Source organism: Amphiprion ocellaris, chromosome 2, assembly GCF_022539595.1.
Source record: "Amphiprion ocellaris isolate individual 3 ecotype Okinawa chromosome 2, ASM2253959v1, whole genome shotgun sequence".
NCBI classification, from domain to species: Eukaryota; Metazoa; Chordata; class Actinopteri; family Pomacentridae; genus Amphiprion; species Amphiprion ocellaris.
This window is the reverse complement of record NC_072767.1, coordinates 36,348,791-36,363,845: the sequence shown is the minus strand read 5'-3', so window position 1 is coordinate 36,363,845 and position 15,055 is coordinate 36,348,791. Positions and strand designations below refer to the sequence as shown.

General features: G+C 41.5%; 1 protein-coding gene across 2 annotated transcripts in view; it reads left to right on the top strand.

The window, feature by feature from the left end:
• The window catches only part of dab1a (DAB adaptor protein 1a), a 229,809-nt gene that overhangs the window by 115,436 nt on the left and 99,318 nt on the right, over positions 1-15,055 (top strand). For both annotated transcript variants that reach the window (XM_035955514.2, XM_055015355.1), the window contains exon 2: positions 10,774-10,830. The gene's annotated coding sequence lies outside the window, so the exon portion shown is untranslated. The remainder of the gene's footprint in view (positions 1-10,773; positions 10,831-15,055) is intronic.

The following is a 15,055-nucleotide window of genomic DNA, read 5'->3' as shown; positions in this document are numbered from 1 at the left end:
TCCAAACTCCCCAGATCCCAATCTGGAACAAGCCTGATATATTGAGGCCTCAGTTCACCACCCACAGGACCCAAAGGACCACTGCCAGTGTCCTGGTGAAAAGACATGCCTAGAAGTGTCCAAGTTCCAGTGGGTCAGAGTTTTTTGGCAGCAGAAGGGGGACCTACACATATTAGGTGGGTGGTTTGATGTTGTGGCTGATCAGGGTATGGTAGAATATTTCTTCAGATATCTGAAGACAGCCTGCTCTTGAGCAGTGCAGCTATCTTGTCTGAAAGGCCAATAATGACTTGAGCAATGAGATGACTGATGCTGGACTTGACCATTTCTTTATGATTTCAGCTTAACTACACATATCCCCAATTCCAATGCTGCCAGTAAATGTCATCTAGGCAACAAATATCTGTTTAGCCAAACAAAGCGGTAGTACATAGACATATTTTTCAGCATTGATTTGAATGAGGCCAATAGTTGTTTTACCTAAGTTAAACCTTCATCCTTATGACATCCTCTCTCTGCCTCCACCAGGCACTCTCTTCCCTCCATCTCCCTCCAGTCTCTTTGGTTTTGACACTTAGGGAATACTAACCACTGGGCCTCTCTCCTCCCCAGGCTTGACCTGATATTGCTGTCACTCCTCTTCCACAAGCCTGAGGCGATGGCTGAACTTAAACTAGGTTAGGGGTGGGAATGGAAAGAAGCAGGTGCAGTAACACCAGCCATACAGCAAATGTAAACTTAATAACCATCCAGCTAAGATTTGGGAAGTGACTACCACTCCATCTTTCTCACGTCTGAATCTTTCTCTCCCTTTATCCATCTATCAAATCTCTATCTTCCATTTTCTTCCAATCCCTCCCCTCTTCTGCAATCTATGGTCCTTTTTATCTCTCTCCGGCTCTTTATATCTCTCCCTATTTTGCGCTCTCTCATTCTCCATTTTTCACTCTCTCTTGTACAATCAATCAGTTCTGAATTACTCATTTACTCTGTCTCTCGGTGCTGCATATTCTCTTTGCCACCGAGGACTGCGTTAATTTTCTCCCCTCCCTCGCTCTCTCTTTCTCTACACTCTGCTTGATAGAATCAGATGCTATTTGTCTATTAAGGGGCCACGGGGATATTTAATAAAGGACCTGTAATAACTGTGTGTGTGATTTCACGTGTGAGTGCAGGAGTATGCATTTTCGACCAGGCGGGCGAATATCCCTCCGTTCCCCACCTTGATGAGGAAATTAACATGTCCGATGTGGGGGCTGATGAAAAGTCATCTTGACACCAATGGTGAATGTCGCAGTTAATTTTCTATTTAGCTACAGTAACCCTAACCAACTCTAATTGATTAGGTGATCAAAAGTAATTGATATTAGGCCGCAGCTATGGATTCATTTGTCTTTTATGAATACTAATTGACCCCAGACTGCCCCTGCGCCCACACCTCCCCCGTTCTCCGGTTCTGTTCCTTTCCTCTGCAAGACTGGACTTACAAGTCATTGTACATTCCTCACGTACCCTCAGTCTCCTGTATGTGTGCGTCTGTGGTAAATTGTGTTGGTGTGTTTTGTTGCCGCTTGTGTATGTGTGATTAAGTATTTGTGTCTCGGCTGCCTTACCCCCCAGCCCTGGTGTGGAACCCAAACAATTCTTTTTGACATCCATTATGTGTGACTTTGTGTGTACCTCTATGTGTGTTTGCGTACATTCAGCGCTGCTATGTACCACTGTGTCCATTTGTGAAGCAAATTGGAGCAGAGAAAACTGCAGGGGTCTTTGGGAATGAATGTGTGGTGAATCTAAATAATCTTATAATGCTTTACATTTATGAGGAATGGTAAAAAAAAATAGTCAAAGAAAATAGATTTTCCTTTCTGAAGCCCTATACAGAGCCTTTGGCACTCTGCATTTAGAGTATTTATAGTTCAATCACACATGCAAACAAACAAATAATCTCTAGAAATGCTAATGAAATTATTTTATTTTTGGATTTTGTTTAACAAAAACTTTTAAAAAGCCCAAGTTTTGCTTTTTGGATTTCCCCTTTTTTCTTTTTAGTTTGCTATATCTCATTTTTTGTGTATGTAAAAGGCCTGCAAAGCCTTGACTGCAGACGTGCATATGGACATATCGCTACAGATGCATGGTTGTTTTTATTGTATTACTTTAGAGTTCCATAAATACACAGTAGCTCAGCATCTATGTATTTTGCACTTGCACACTACTGCTAAAATTGTGCACTACTGCTCTTGCAGCTTAGTTTTAGTGCAGACAAAAAAATTTTTGTAAGTAATTTACTAAAAATCTGCAAAATGGCAATATATTGTTAACAGTTTATTTTATTTTGTTTAATTTTTTGCAGTGCATTTGGCGGTCAGTGAAATTGTCAGACTCCTTAACTCCACCGCTGAGGACATAAGAGTTATTTTAGACTAGAAGAAAGATACAAAACATTACAAATATAAACCTTCTATGATGATAATTCATTGGCGGCTGATAAAATGAATAAAAAATCTGACCAAATTAAACAGAATTCTCTTAACCCTTCTCCTAGCTTTACTGAAATCCCCTGATTAAATAGCTCACAAAGGTTATTTAACTCAATATCAATATATAGATTTTCTTCATACATAAAAGTTGGCTCTTTAATTAGATTGTACATTTCCCAAATTAAATCTTAGTTCCCAAGTACTAGAATACACACAGGAGACATTTTGCACTCACCAGCACAACACATAACACAATTACTTTAAATTAAAAAACAATTACAACAGTGTATAGTCCGTAAAACTCCAGGATTCTGCGTGTTGCCTGATAAAAGGGTGTGCAGGAGGTCCAGCTAGACATGTGGAGGAGGTCTTGGCACATGAAGTTTTATTGCAGAGAAACTGGTGTATTGGCTGGCTGGCTAGGAAACCTGGCCTTTCTGTCTGTGCTAGTCAATCACATAATCTGAATTTAATGGATTTGATTGTGCTGTAAATTTTTGGGGGACTATATTTCTCGACTTTGTGGGGTTTTTTTAACCTCTAGAGGCTCTTTGTTTGTTGGGGGTTGAGGGGATACTTGTGTTTTCCTGCTGGCATTTCGGTTAATTTGCTCCACTCCTACAAATTATCATGCATTATCATAGCTCTGCTCCCATGAGGCTCAATTTTTGATAAAAGTCTGATCGAGAGCCCAACTGAGTCAGACACAACACTGCTGGGGACTTATAAACCATGTCTATGTCCTTTTCCCCTCAACCTCTACAATGTCCCAATGATGTGCTTTGCTCGCTGACTGTTTTTTAATTGTAACTGCAGCTGAGCTTCAACTAGCAGAAACTGTGTTGACACAAGGGTTTTGTAAAGGGAACACAAGATTTGAGTCTGGTGACGTAACGAAAACCCAAGACAAAGAGACAAAGACAAAGAACAGCAGCCTGGCTTATGGTAAAACAGTTACAAAATTAATAACTAAGAAAATAAAATCCACTGTGGCTTTCCCTAATGTGAACAGCAGCTGCAAGAACCATACTCTCTTCTTTCTTTGAGAAAACCCTGTCATGTCCATTTCTGCTCCCTTTGCTTTAGGATTCGGTGATACCACTTACCTCTTCTTTATCCCCCCTCTTATGCACCTGTCCTCCATCCTCACCCGGCTTTCCCTGCTAGCAGATCCTGGTACTTTCTGGCATCCTTGCAGCTTAATGGTCAGGAGGGCATCCTTACCATTGCAGCACAGATCATGACAAATAGTTCAGACCCAGAAAATGGAAGAAGAGAGGGGAGGGGCAGAAATAGAGGAGAATCAATAAGAGAGAACCAGATTTTTACATCCCCTCATTTTCTGTCTTATGCTTCTTTGTCTTTCAATTCATCTTTCTCAGTGGGGGATTCTTCTACTCTTCTGCAGTTAATTTTGTGAATGTGTCATTTCTGTTGGTAATTAAACTAACAAGTTAAATAAGTGATACAGATGCAGATAAAGAACCTAAGCTTCTTGTTTCATCCTTTCATAGGACAAGCTTTTGGAGCAACAAAAGGATGAAATGTCATAAATCTGACTGGAGAAATGTGGTGCAGAAGGAATCTCTTCTGTATATACAGTATGTGAGAGGATTGAGGCAAAAGGTGGGAGATAAGAGGAGCAGACACAAAGAGGTAAAGGCAGAGAGTGCTATAGAGGGAGGGAGAGCTAAAGGGAGAAACAAAGTGAAATAGCGTAAAGCGCTGAGCACAGGGTGCTGCATGTCGGCGGGTATCAGGGGGAGTATTTGGTGGCTGGGAGCCAGTATGAGTGAGATGAGGGGAGGCGAGTCTGCAGAGCCAATAAATTACGGGCCTTCAAGCCCCACTTTACATTAATGGAATGTGCAGCGCTGCTCTCTCCAGTCGGCCGCTGAGATTAAAGAGTAGGGAAATGGCTGTGGACAGGCTCTCCCCGGCCTGGGGTCTCTGTGTGTTATGGGCCTTGAGAAATCCTCCGACTGGCCCAGTGGTGCACAGGCCCATGAAACAGCAGCGACTGCACACGGAGGTCCAGACTGAGCATTTTAGTCACAATATCCATCGCGACAAAACCCTTGTCTTCGTCTAGTGATTGCAAACCATCTTCTTTGGCGCTTCTGACTGAGGGAAGGTGTTTTTTTAGAGAATCAGCAATAATAGCTCAAAATCCTCGCTTGGGTTGTTTATGTGAAATACAGTATTAAAGATCCGTTCCTGGGAAAGTCGACCTGGATACAGTGTGGTACTCTGAAGATTTCTTACAGATTATGTGGGATAAAGTGTGCGAGTACGAAAGAATGGCTGAAGCAGATCCACCTAAACCCTGCTCTCTTTCACAGCTCCTAAACCCATTACGCCACTATTCATCTCTCAATTGAACTGTGGCACTGCCGCATCTCCGCCTGTCTCCTGGTGGCTTTACACTTGTTTGATGGAATCAGATGCATCTGGGAAGATTCAATTAAAATGCTGTTGCTTTTTCTTAACTACTTCTCATTGCTTGCATGTCTCCTGCCAGTCTTTTAAAGTGATTACACACAATTATTTCAATTAGATGTCAGGAAGTAGTGCCATCATCATCAGACAGCAATCAGGTTGTGGTGGAGCAGTGGGAGACCGAAAGCGACAGCTCTTCTCATTCTCTTTCATTAAAGATGGAGGAGAACATCACCGAGCGTTTTCACTTCTCTTTTTTTTATTTTCCCTCTATTTTTCACCATGTGGCACACTTTTAGAGATGCAGAAAAAGACACTTTTGTACCCCTCCACCCCCTGCATTCTGCTCTCATCTCTGCTAATGAATGAAATCCATTTCTGGATCTCTTTCTGAGAGACGGGTGAAGATGAGGGACTGAGTGAGACACAAAGGAAGAGCAGGCCTCCTGTTGGCTGCTGGACAGAGTCAAATAGTGCGGGAGGAGAAAGGCAGCCTTCTGGCTATACTCACCAATAGGGAACAACCTAATGATATGAGCCAATTCCTGCCATTTCACTGGAAATTTCAACAGATTTTTGAATTGATGCTCACATAAGGAACGATATGATTCACATTTTTTCCCTGCCAAAACCCTTTTGGCCTATTTTTTTCCTTCTCTTGCTATGTTTTTAGTATCGCTTAGTATATACAGTTTTTTTTCTCTTATGTTTGTTAATTTTAACATTACATCTGATGACAAAGTGCATTATACCAACAGTGATCATAACAATGAACACAAAAAACTAAAACACATTGGCTCAGATTCTGACACAGAAATGTTGATAGTTACATCTATCAATGTAAATCCATATGAAAACCTTGCAGTAGCATGATTGATATTTCCAGCTCCACACAGTTCCAATACGGTTCCCAAATCTTATAAAATTTTTCAATTTTTGAATGTAAATACATGTAAAATATTCCAGTGATGCTACGTCAGTCAGCACTATCTGCCAGCCCTCGAATGTTGGCACTTTTTCATTGATCCAGTGCAGTAAAATGTTTTTACTTGCTGCGTAAGTAATAATACCATACAGTCTTTTCTTTCTTAGGGTGACATATCTGCTTGGAAGGCCAAGGATAAGAGATACTGGGTCCATCCCCTGTTCCAAATCCAATACTTTTTAAATTTCAGATACAACATCAGGCCAGTCTCTCTGCAACTTACAGCATGACCAGAAACAATGAGTCAAAGCAGGAGGAAGAAGGCAGCCTTCTGGCTATACTTTCCCAGAGGGAATTCCTGCCACTGGAAGTTTCAAACATATTCAAATTGATGCTCACATAAGGAATGACGAACACTCAAACAATACGATTCACATCCCTTTGACTTTATTTTTTCCTTCCTTTTCTTCTGCTATATGTTTAGTTATCTTTTAATATATGCAGTTAATTACAGTGATGCAAATTGAGTAAAATAAACAACTACATGTGAAAAAAACTAACGTAACGTTCAGAAAAATAGAAACAAACATTCTCTTTGTGTTCTTGCATGTTGTTCTGCAGGAGTTCATGAGCTGTGTGAGATGTTTATGGCGATCTGTGTTTCTGTTGGAGCTCCAATTGGTTGTCCTTGGGGGGGGGGTTCCTGTGGGACTGTGGTATGGAAACAGAAACTATAGCACAGGAGCAGCCAGGCCTCATTGTTGTAATAACACAGGCTTTGCAGGAGGAGACACGTGCAGCATAACGAACAACCCACCATCACTGCAGCACACACACACACACACACACACACACACACACACCCATTTGTTACATGTGTGTACAAGGTCAGAAACATAGTGTTGTTCTCTGATCCCATGTTTCGCTTATTGTATCATTTGCACACAACGTCATCATCAACAATACGTGCACACGTGAAAAAGTCCACACACACATTCTGTATGATGAGACAGCCCAGCAGCCCTCTGCAGCAGCATGCCTGGTTGCATAGCCAGGGCCACGCTGACTGCATGCCTTACAGCAGCATCAGTATGCTACAGGCATGGTCCTGTGTCTGCACCGCCCTCCTCTCCCGCTCTTCGTCCATCTCTTCTTTATGCCTTCCTCTCACTTCTCTGTCTTACCTCCATCGCTTTCTCCACCCTCACTTTGGCCCCTCCGTTCCCGATCGCTCCTCTCTCAGTGTGAAACAGAGTCACATTCGGGCTAGTTCTTACTACAAAGCGGTCACTTATTCATCTCTTTACCATTTTCAGCCTCCCTATCTTGAAAGGCTCCACTCCTCTCTACGCTTCCTGGTGTCCCTCCTTCATCCTGTTCTTGCATCACTGCCAGATGGGCCTTTTTTTTTTTTTTTTGAGTTTTTAGGTCCAAGTGGGGAGCAGCATGTTTGGCTAATTATACTGTTAGGAGCCAGCCACGTTGGCTAATATTGTTTTTCTGCTTCCTCTCAGTTTTGCATTGTAACCAGGGGGACGGGCACATTAATTGCCCCGCTGATGGCTGTCATCATCCACACCCCTCCATGTCCAACACACTGGGGTAAAGTGTGTGTTGCGTGTGTGTTTGTGTGTGTGTGTGTGTGTGTGTGGGTCTCAGCGGGTGTCTGATGGGAGGGTGCTCAAGTGTGGAGGACTCATCATGGGTTATTAGGAGCATGCAGGGGGGCTATCAAGCATGAGAGATAGAGAGATAGAGGCAGCAGAGAGATCAAGAAAGAGAGAGAGAGATGGTTAAGAGAATCATTTCCAAAGCAAACTATCGCTGGTCTGGACCCAAAGTTTGGCTGTGAAAGAGCCATTTGGTTCCCCTCCCCTCTCTGTCTCTGTCTCTTTCTCCTCAATGTGCTTTTTTTTGCCGTTTTAGATAAACTTTTGTTACCATGAATAATAAGAAACGTTGAACGTTGCTAAATTGGGATTTACATGCTCCAGATTTTAAAAAGAATGGTCACAATTGAATCAGCAGAGGCTGAAATAGTTCCACTTTTTATCTTTTGTATGGGTCAGGCTCTTAAGATGCAGGAATCCTTCAGCTCTATAGCATCTTTTGTTAGGTTTTGCTTGCCCACATCTTTGATATCATTCTGAGGTCGTGGCTTTAACCCCTAAAACTCCTCTCTGTGTCTTAAAGTTACATGTTGAGAAGTTAAAATAATCCCTTTCTACCTCAGAATGGCTGAAATGTAACTCTAATCATTGCTTTTTCTTGAATGTCCAGATCTATGAAATCCCTGCGTATTGCTCCATCCACCTGTCCTTACTCGCTGCAGCTCGAGCACACCGGTTCACCTCTCACTCTCCTGAAACTCTATAAAACTACTTTATGCTAAATGTCAATGACAAGTTGTAATATTAGAGTAATTTAAGATAAGATTTAGCCATACATACAGAAACAGAAACCAATTCTGAAGAAGAATAATGATACAGAAAGCCTCGTCATGCAAGTTGATGAGATAGGTTCCTCAGGTTTGTGCATATTAAACCCCAGAAGTCTGAATTTGTGTTTTTGTCACTGGAACACTGAAATTTCAAGGTGGAAATGCTCAACTATGGTGGTGACTGCTTATTTCACTCGTGATATGTCTTCAAGCATATAAAAAATACCATATGGAAAAAAGTGATTTTTCACCTTGGGGGGTCTCTAAGATAAAGGAATCCCATAGCAACATTTTTCAGACTTCACACTTAGAGTTTGTTTCCCTGCATTCCATTATAAGTGCAAGCTTAGCTGACACCGCTGTGGCATCATCAGTGCCATTTTCTCAGGTGTTGGAAAAGGCTCCTTCCCCAAACCACAGAAGACATTACGCAGTACAACTGTTTTCTCAGGCTCAGCTGTAGCATCCAAGACTAGTTAATGGGCAATAAGTGGTCGTTGTGCATAGATAACATGTGGGATGAACCAGACATTTCATGTGGCATTTAGACTTCAAATTGGAAAATATGACATTCTCACACACACACACAAGCTTTACAAACAATACACACACTGGTTTCTCTCATTAGCCACTGTTAATTTCCTGCGACGCATCCTCACAGTACATAAAGGCAAGATAAGGATAAAGGATAAGAATCTAGACTGCCTTGTACGCCATGATTAATTCATTTCATATTCTGCTTGCCTAGAATGAATGTGCAGTTAATATTTAATATTCCTGTGCTTTTTCACATGATTGCAACATGATTATGAGAGACACACATAGTGTGTGTGCATGTTCAGGGGAGAGAGACAATACGAACGTGGCAGAATGAAATCACACATTTTTGTAAATTACATCACTAATACTCTTTGTGCTTACCAGTAATGCTAACGTGATGTTTAAGCAGGTGAAATGGAAAACAAAATTAGATTGAAAGAGAGGATTAAAGAGCAGGAGAGGGCTGCAGTCGGGGAGGACTAGGAGGAGAGAAGCAGCCTCGGTATTACTGTATGTAGTTCAGTGTGGGGGGTGAAATGAGTCCCGACACAGTTTGTTGTTGTGCATCTGAGCAGCGCAAAAATAAACAGAGTGAACGTCTATCTTTATTTCCATGCTGTATGAAGCAAGAATTCAATTTTTTCCATTTCTAAACTTCATAGTGCTATATTATACCATATACATTACAATATATATAAATAGTGCACACACCAAGAAGATGCAGATCTCATATAACTTAATAATACAGCTGCTGAAATTATGTTATTGTTCTTAATTGGATCCTTTAATCAGCCTGCTGAGAGGTCATGGTGTAATAATGGTGTGTATTACAATAATATACCAGATTCATGAAGCAACAGGAGACTCCAGATGAGCTTCCATAATAAAAACAACCGTCACACATGCCTAGCTGACTCCCTTTGAATGTTTCAGCTTTAATTATATTTCTGTGAACATGTAAATGTCTCTGTAGATTTATAAAGAGAGAAATATTGTGGACACAGTCGGCACAACAGAGGTGGAAGTTTGGAATAAAACACTCGATCGAAACCGTAAGTCCAGAGGTGGCACGGCAATGTTTCCAGATGACACCAATCATTCAAGTCATATGGCTGCATTCGTCTTATTGTGCAGGTGCATAACATGAAGTAAGCGCCATAGGGCTGATGGAGAAGTTAATTAGAGGCCAGACCCACACTTCCCCACCTCCTGACCCACTTCCACCCCTCCCATCATGCCCATCTACACCCCTTCTCATCCGTCATTCACAATCCCACAACTGCTAATGAGCTTATTCTGAGCCATACATTGTGTCTGCAGCTGTACCTTTTTGCTCATCCCCCCCCACTGGAAAGACAGAGAGAGCTGTTCGTTTTTCCACCGTGTCTCCAATTAGATGCCCCGTCTTTTTATCCTTGTGTCATTTCTCCCTCTTCTTCTGTATCCTCTTGTTTCTCTCATCTCCCGGTGTTGGAAGCAGCTTGTAAAACAGGCTGCCTCATCCAAATGGAGACGAGCCCCGCGGTCAGCGCAGTTTTGTTACTGAGCCAGAGTCGCATTATTCTCTTTACTCTGCCTGCGTGGACGCTTATGGTGTGTGTGTGTGTGTGTGTGTGTGTGTGTGTGTGTGTGTGTGTGTGTGTGTGTGTGTGTGCGTGCGTGCGTGCGTGCGTCTGTGTGTCTGTGTCTGTGTGTCTGTGTGTTTTGAGGCTGTGTGTGACATTAGCCTTGCAGTCACAGGTAATGATCTCATCTCCCCGCCGGTGACTGCAGGCACACTGAGAGAATTTTACACACACACACACGCAGGGGAACGGGAAAGATGGGGAGAAGAGATTGGTATTGGTATTGTAATGATACTCTAATGGGCTACCTGACAAGTGCTTTTTCTTAATGTTATACCCCCCCTTCTCTCCCCCTTCCCTGTGTCTCCCTCTCTTCTCCAGGTGCATTTTCCTTCTTTGAGGAGCAGCGATATGGACACCAGGTGTGGTGACGCCCAGGTATGCTTTCAATTTTCATAGCACACTGTAAAGTCTCTTACACATGCATTAAACACATTCTTAGAGATGCTGCCCTCTTATCACAATCTGCTGTTTGTTGGCTTATACACAGATATTGTTATAATGCAGCAACAAGTGCAGCACACTGACTGAGAGAAAGGCTTATAGGAGATGAATGAAGGCAGAGTGCAGGAGGCAAGCTGAGCAGGTGGAGACTAAGCGAACACGCAGGTGCTTGTTGGTGGTGGAGGACTTTCCAGAAAGCATGGCTGAAGTGCTGGCAGGCAGATTGGTGTTGAATGAAGCACATGATGGAGAGTCTGAGTGACTAAGAACAAAGCAAACTAAGAAGTTGGCCTGAAAGCATTTAGCTACCGGTGTGGGTGTTAGAACAATTCGGTGAGGAGTGGAAAGAAAGTGGAGGTTGATGCATAGCATGAGGTGATGAGATAAGAGTGGAATGAACCAGTCCTGTCTACTAAAAAAATGCTTCTCATACAACTATACTGTATTCTCAGTTGCCCCTGTTCAGCCATGTAGTAGATGGGGGTGTAGTCTTGCTTTTGCATCATTTTCTATATTGGAAACAGCTGTAACTACCTTGTTTGTATTTCTTTAAACCAGTCTCCATGGGCAAGATGTAACTTCGGTGTTCCCTCAAAATAGTGAAAGGTGGAATTGTTTTAGTAGATATTTGCATGAAGGGACACAAGCACTGTCATTAAAATGGAAAATCCATGGAGAAACACTTGCAAGTGTGCCTAACTGCATGATCTTAATACTGGTCAGAACTTGAATTTTTTAGAGTAGCAAGTTGCTACCCAAAATGCGATTGCTTAAAGTAATGAAGAAAACAGCAACATGCGGATATTTAAGCCCAGTAACCCAGAAAATGGAGACGTGTTAAACATGTTGTGAAAGGGTCAGATTTTAACTCAGATATTGTCTAAACTTATTGTCTAAACTAAAAAAAGGTAGCTTTGGTGTCTAAGCCAGTGAACACAAAAATAAGTAGTAAAGAAAAATGAAACTTAAATCTAAGTATAATGACCCCACACGGGATGTGTCCTTAATGGAAATCCCATTATAGACTTAACGTGGACTTTATGACTCCTTGAAACTCTAATCGTTTCCCACTCCATCACAGTCTCACCCTTTAAGGAGAAAATCTGAGTCTTTCAAAACGTAAATGAGGATGTAGTGTAGTTGTACAAGAACATCGTGTTTGTGAGCCGTTAACCACAGGAGACCAGAGAGAAGTGAGAGACACGGAGAGAAAAACACTGGGATCATGTTGAGAGCCATGACAAATCCACGGCAATGTCAGAAAATATTCCCCGTTTACTGTGTCTCTGAATTCTGAGTGTGAATTTCATGCACTGTGCAGAACCCTCAAACACTCTCAAAGAAATGCATAACTTAGTGTTCAAAGCATGTACATTACTTTTGGTAACAATCCCACAGTGTAATGCGTTGCGTTTTATAGATGCAAAAATTACCTTTGTGCAAAGTTGTCAGTGATAACTGAAAATGATGGCGATTCGTAACAGACATAAATCTCAATTTACTGCTTCCCGTGGAGTAAAAATATACTTTAAACTCATGTAAATCAGCGCACAAAGCAAATGGTGACGGATTCCCAAATAGCACAGAACCTTATTTAAAAGGCTCATCTCTGCACATCACATCAATCACATAAACAGCCAAGTGAAAAACAGTAAAACCTTGGCAAAAACAAACCAGAGGTGCTGCAAGCTGCACGTATGTTGTTTTGAACCTACTGAAAATTAATAACCCAATAACTGTATGGTGAGGAACAGCAAAACAACATCTCCCCCTGGATTCACAGAAATCAATTCTGCATTGTAAAATTCATCCTGTCTTCTGCTTTTTAATATAGTATTGCGTACGAGACCTCAACTCTTTTGCAGATTGTTGTTTTCTGAGTCCTGCAGCCTGTAAAGCTATGAATAGGGTTTTAATTCAGCAAAGTAAAGTTGCTATTAGAGTATTTGTTTAGCTTTGTATCCACCTGCTATCAGATCTGGTGTTGTATGTTTTGTTTTTTGTTTTTTAGCTTTGAGCAGCCTCTTACCCCCTCAGATACATGATGATGCTCTTATATTCCTGACTCTATTTTCCTATTTATACCCACTGAGATGAGCAATGAGCCCCAGGCACCCCTCACTCACTAACCCAGGACTCACACTGGCACAGAAACACACTTTCTCCCTCAGACGCATGCATGCACGTGCTGCGCGTTGAGGTGGAGGTTAGAGGTTTTCATCAACTGCGCTTCTGACCATATGCACTAATGTAATGCAGTTAGCGGTACTGTGAAGCTGCAGAAAGCACACAGAGGCCTGGAGTTCCTGCTGTGTCCTTGCTTTCAGCCTTCACAGCGTCAAGATGAAAAGCAATTCTAAAGAAGAAATAACATTTGCTATTCTGTTTTTTGTTCTGCATTTATGTCTGGCTTTGTAAACATTAAACTGTAATGGACATGAGAGACAAGACAGTCTTGGCAAAGTTGTCATTCAAGAGCATCATCATGGGACTTTTGTATGTACTTTTTTTTGATTGTAAAACCTGAAGTGAGTTCTATATTAATCCATAAAGTCATTTGACTCTTTCCCTGAATCATTGCCAAAGAACTAACAGGAGCGAGTGAGGTCAATACCAACACCATAAGAGAAATCTGTTTTGAAGTGCATTTTTTAAGCTTTAATTAACTCCAGCAATCAAAAAGCAATTAGCAGTGAGCCATTAACCTGCATGTTCCTTGTGACCTGAACTAAAAGGTGAGTTATCACATTAAACACACGCCTGCGCTCGCACACCTGCACATATATCCAGACATACCGGCTGGCAGAGGGAGAGAGAGCAAAAAAGTGAGCCAGAGTACTACTGTGTAGGTTAAAATTGAATGAAGACAGCATCCATGAGAAACAGCCCATTCTGCATTATTTACAATATTGAGAATACACTGAAACTGTGTCAGCTTGACTTGTTCTACCTCCTCTGCCCTCTTTTCCCCTCTCTATCCTCCTCCTAGTGTTACCATCAACACTCTATTCTCCATCCAACACACACAAACACATACACAGACACACAAAGAGACACATTTTCCCTCCTGTAACTGCACCTGTTATGATAGTGATCCTACCAAATCAGTATCGTAACTCCTCAGTCCAGTGAAGCAGAAAGTAGTCCCGAGGAATACACTGTTATAGCAGATGCTATTATGCACTGTTGGATCTGCACTGATGTATAATTTTTGGATTTGAATTTTGACACGTTTCCGTATAGATCAGTGTACCTGCATTTGCTCCCTGTGACTCTCTGTGACAGGAAGTTTGGGCCGATGCGTTGTTTGGATGAAGATAAAAAGTAAGGATGTGCAGTAGAGGCATCATCATCGGTATCAGATGACAAAGGCTTAAAATGGAAAGTTTACAATTTTTCTTGAGAATATTTTTTAAAAAAGAAGTATGGCGTGTTTCACATCTGTATTCAGATGTTTTTTCTCATTTTCCTAGTTAATGTGTACATTTAAAAAGTGTTATATTTTACGTTTACATCTGCCAGTGGCCAATCATGACAGGGGTAAGCATTAAAAATATGTCGATTTGAAACCAGATGTTCTCTGTAATTTGGTTGAAAAAATTTGAATATATATCAGCGTAAGCAGTCGACAAAAATGAGTTGTAAGATAGCGGCATATCGGCTAAATTCCTATAGCGTGCATCTCTAATAGAAAATATAGATTGGTGTAGATGATGCAGTGATGATGGGTAAATGTCTCTGTGATTGTAGAGGTACACTATTTAAGTGTAGCCTGTTGCATCATTGATGCTTGTGTACAATAAGGTAATATCAGCCTTTAGTTCTATTACAGGTTTCTCAATCTGTTCTCGTGTCAGGTGATGGGTTTAATGTGATCTTGAACATCCTCATGATTAAAATTGCAAGAACAAGGAGGAGAGAAAGAATCTATAGCTCTGTTCACACAGGATTAGTATACTAAAAGGTAATATATTACCTGGGGACCTCGTGTGATCTAGAGATTCTCCCTCCATGTATGTTTCATGCAGCACATTCACACAGGATAAGTGAAATCTATGTTTTCCTTGTATTTACTGATGTGTGTGAATGTGATACTACTTGACTGCCACATTAAAACTGTTCCTTACATGCTATCCATCTAAACATCCTTCAGGATTTC